The sequence below is a fragment of the Tupaia chinensis genome, unplaced genomic scaffold (assembly GCF_000334495.1).
Source record: "Tupaia chinensis unplaced genomic scaffold, TupChi_1.0 Scaffold000542_1, whole genome shotgun sequence".
Taxonomy (NCBI): Eukaryota; Metazoa; Chordata; class Mammalia; order Scandentia; family Tupaiidae; genus Tupaia; species Tupaia belangeri.
In genome coordinates, this window is record NW_006160055.1 from 3,109,830 (window position 1) to 3,114,818 (window position 4,989).

Consider the following 4,989-nt stretch of genomic DNA (forward strand, 5'->3'; position numbering starts at 1 on the left):
CACCCGGCGTGAGTTTTAAGCCACCAGATCCGGGACACGAACCGCGGTCGACTACATGGGAGTCCAGCGACATAGCCATTACGCTAACTGCTGGTCGCTCGAGTGTCAGTTTTTGAGAACTGTAGCTATTGCTCTACAATGATTGAAAAAGCAAAAGGAATATCGGTATTCCTGAGTGGGTTGGCAATGCATGTTTAATAAAATAACAATAGACATCTTATTTCTACAACAGCACTAGTATTCTGGGTTTCTTTGCCATGCGGGGAACATTTCTGCTTAATTTCAGCTCTAATTGATCACATGTAAGGAACTGGATATCGAAAAGCTGCAATAACTTTAACATGGAATCATTCTGGTGGATTACCAAAGTGCACTGTTTTCCCAAAAATAGTTGGACAGCTCTTTCTTTCTAAGGGAACTGTGAACCAGAAAAGTAAAGACTTGGACCAAAGTAAACTTTATATTGAACACAAAATAGCTTTAGAGTCACCAACTACTTCATTTAGATAAAATAAAAAGGTTAAACGCTAAGAGAGACAAAAGCTAGAAATGTTTGGATAGCGTTAGGCTTGATGGAAATAAAAATTTTGATTTGCAACTTAGAAGCCCTCTCAAGTCTGTTATGAACAGCTGGGAAAACAACAGCATTTTTCTAAGTCAAAAACAGGAAAATAATTATATATCTTCATGAAGAAACTTTGGCCTGGAAATTTGTTTGTATGTAAAGAAACAAATAATTTAATTAATAGTGAAACCAAAGACGAAGGACTAGGATCCCCAGGAGCCTGAGCCTTAATGGAGCCAGATCCCACAGTACCTGAAATAAAAAAAGGGGTGAGAAGTACGTTTAGTTTATGCAGGGCTGAAATGAGGAGGCATGGATTGGTCTTGTGGATTTCCCTGTTTACAGGGAAGATTTTGCCAGTTTACATAATGCTGAGCTAATTGCTTACAAATCCTTCTCTCCCTTGCCTGTTTTCTAAAGTCTGCTTTTCTTCTCTTGCTCTTAAAGCGGGCTTTATCTTCTCCTCTCCTGCAGCGATGGTATCTTTCTCTCTCCACCTGGAGTTCCAGCTGTCCCTCTACTCCCACCCTAGACTTTAATTGCCTTCCTTTTTTTCTCCCAGCACCATTTAGTATCATCCCAGTTTCATCTTCCAAATGGGCATGTCCACATCTTTTACTGTGTACAGAAGACAGAAGGCCCTCCGGTTATTGGATAACTCTCCAGGCTGTCTTGTTTTCTGTAACGTAAGGTAGTGGGACTTCTGGCCTGTCTCTACCAGTTCCTGGACTTGTTTCCTATGCAGACCAGGGTCTTCCCCTGTTTTACTTCTTTTCTCTCCTTTGCCAACCCTCTCTTTGCAGTTTATGCTCTCCTAAGTTAGTTTTTGACACCTTGAAATACCAAGAGGGTGCTTGCTGCTCTGTAATTTCCTAGACTAGCTGAAGGTTGTTGGGATGGGCAAATGCTGCCCTCACTGAGGCTGCTTTGTCTCTGTGTGTCTCTTTACCTTTCTCTCTCTGATGAGCACACATGCCATCAGGTTTTAAAGGGCTGCCTCTGCCTCAGATGGTATCAACCGGAGTAGATGACAGCTGAAGGATTTTAATTATGCACGTGGCTTCTTCAGCAGACTTTAGCAGGCATTTGTAGGCGCTCTGCTTGCGTCTCCTTGGCACTTGCCTTCTCAGTGTGTGTGTGGACAGCAGTGTCCCACTTCCTGAATGTGGGCAGACAGAAATGGAGGGCAACTCCCCGTGCATTTACTGAAAGGGAGTTGGAAAATAACTATGTCCATTTCCTCACCCTTTGGTGGGACAGCTCTGAGATTCTGAGCTACCTCGTATCCTAGATGTACGTAAAGAGATTGAGCCTCAATACCCACAGCGGCAGTGCTATTCACCACGTACTGTGTACTGAATACTGGCTGTTTTTCCTTTTTCACTTTTCCACTTTCCTCGTGGTACTTCCTAGGCTCTCGTTTCACTTAACCACTGGCATTCAAATCGCTGTCATATCATGGGTCTTGGTTCTGGGTAAAAATAATCTTAGATATAAGATCTTTCCCACGACATCCTTACCCCACTTTAAGAAAAAAAGGGGGGGGCGGGACCAGCAGTTAGCGTAATGGCTATGTTGCTGGACTCCCACATAGTCAACCGCTGTTCGAGTCCCAGACCTGGTGGCTTAAACTTATGCCGGGCACGTGTGCGTGTATGCCCAAGATCCCGAGAGGAGAATGGAGGAGAAGGGATTGCGGCATGGCCATCCCCCCGAGGGGTGATTTCTCACTTTCTGTCTCTATGTCTCTCTCTGTCTGTCTGGCAAGTGCACATGCCCTATAGCAAAAACCTCTCCAAAAAAAGGAAAAGAAAGAAAGAAAAGGGGGAAAAGGATCAGCAGAAGGCATAATGGTTAGTTACATCACTAGACTCCCACGTAGTTGACTGCAATTTGAGTTCTGGACCCAGCGACTTAAAACTCCTCGGGTGCATGCACACGCATGCCCAAAATCCCAAGAGGAGACTGGAGGAGAACGGATTGCAGTGTGTCCATCCCCCAGTGGGGGATTTCTCGCTTTCTGTCTCTCTGTGTCTCTCTGGCAAGTGCACGTAACCTATAGCAAACATCTCTCTTTAAAAAAGGGAGAGATGGGGAACAAAAAAACAAACGAATGTCATCATTTGTTGGTAAAAGAGTCATTATTGTAGTGATGAATTCCATTTGACAGATGGTACCCAGTCTTATGAACTGTTTCACAATTGGTTGGCTCTCTCCACATCCCCGCCCCCAGCCTGGCCATAGTTTCACTCTCATTTCCAGAGAAAGTGAAATACAGGTGACGATGGTCCATGACTATCTGTTTTCCATTCAAGCAGACTCCCGTGGGAGGAGGTTCATGAAGTTGACATGAAACAGCACCTTGCTGTGCTCATGTAAGGAAATAGGAGTGATATATCCAGCTCCATATTCTGGCATTACTCAACTCCTTGCATATCCTGTGGATTCCCAGCCAAGGTCTCTGCCCTTTTGTAGTCATTTTATAGTTTTCTTGATCACAGACATTTTCACATTTTCTTTGAGGAGCTTTTGAAGGCATAAATTGGTGAGGAAGTGTGAAAATGCTGGAAGGATTTTGGATTTAAAAATTAACTCCATATTGGGGCTCTCAATGAGTTCTGTTTGTAGGTAACCAGAAGGCATAGTGTTGTGAGTCCGATAAGGAAGAAAAGGGTGAACACAGCAAAACAAATCAAAATGACTTGACCAGAACTTTTTCATATTTGTTTGGGCATTTGAGAGGAAAATTTATATCCCTGTAGTGCAATCCCATACTTGTGACAGATTCCTACCAATAAACAAAAGAATGGAGGCATAATGGAGATTGAGGCATTTATATTTCTACCAATAAACAAAAGGGAATGGAGGCATAATGGAGATTGAGGCATTTACTATGTGGGGAGTCTCAGTTCCCTCACTTATCCATATGAAAGCAAAATGCTATGGGAACTGTGGAGACTGCTTTGTCTAGGAAATGCTTGGAGTACTTTGCAAAGCTTTTGTGTTAGAAGGAATTGTAGCAGGAGATCCCAACCTAATTGTCACTAGTCATTCCATGTGGGCTGGTTGCTGAGACCTGGCTTAGCGTTCTGGAACCTGGGATAAGGAGATCTATGTCTGGGGACAATGAGAGCTTTCACAAATCCACAGCTCTGCCCTGCTGGAAAAGAGAGGTGAGAAGAGCCAGAAAGCAGCTTATTCCAAAGACACTTAACTTTGGCTGAAGATCTATCATTGAGTGAAGATTATGAAAATGATAGAATTTAGTATTGTGAATGAACTTCTTAAATCATCTTTTCTATTTCAAAGATGAGAGATTTGAACTTAAAATGCTGAAAGGACTTCCTCAAGGCCATTCAGCTTAGACTACAATCCGAGATGCCGTCTCCTTGACCTATACTACAAGCTATTCTCAGCATCCTCTGACATTAAGGCCTTCTTCCACACCTTTAACAGAAATGTTGTGAACCTCTGAAGGATAGTAACTGAAGACTTTAACAGTGCCTGCCTGAGGCAACATCGGTGTGCACTGCCTGGATGGGCCCTTGTGGCAGCTCAGTTCTGCAGAGCATCACAGAACCCGGCCAAATGCCAGGATCAGCCTTCTCATTCTTGCTCTGCCCAGTGGTCATTTCAATAGCTCGTTGTTTGCGACTTCACTCAGGGGTGAGGAGAGGCAAGAAGGGAGTGGAAGATTGACTCTTCCCTCTTCTTTAACACCTACCTGCAATTGATCACTGGGTACCTCTAGTCCTCCCTTTGAATGACTGGACTCTATTCTTTAGCTCCTCCCATTTTATTTTTCCCTTCCTGCATCTTGCATATTCCTTTGTCATTTCTTTATGTCAGAATTACTGAAACAATCCCAAATGCATCTCAGATTCTATTTCCTTTCTTTGTTAATCTGTCCCGAGCACCATTGTTGAATTTATCATCCTAAAACACCAGTTTTACTTCAATCTCCCGACAGCAAGCAGAAACCTCTGCTGTCATATATATATATATAACACACACACACACACACACACACACACATATATATATATATATATACAAAAAAACCCAGACAATATTAGCTTTTAAAGTTCTATACAGTTGATTTTCACTTTTTAAAATAAAAATCACATAATTTTACTCTTATTTGATGTGCATCTGTATTTGTATAAATTTTTTTGATTTGACTTTTGAAAACCCCGTTGTTATGAATGTTAATTGGATAGACTTGTTTTCACACACCAGCCTGGCTATGTACTGGTCATGAGATCTTGGGCAAGCTCCTTAATCTCTGTGCATCTCAGTTTTCTTATCTGTAGATTGATCTCATCAATGCCTTTCTTTAGGAGTTATTATAAGGGTTAGAAAAGATATCTAACACATAGTTTCAGCCTTCGTAATTTGCGCTGTCATTCTCCAACATGAATTCT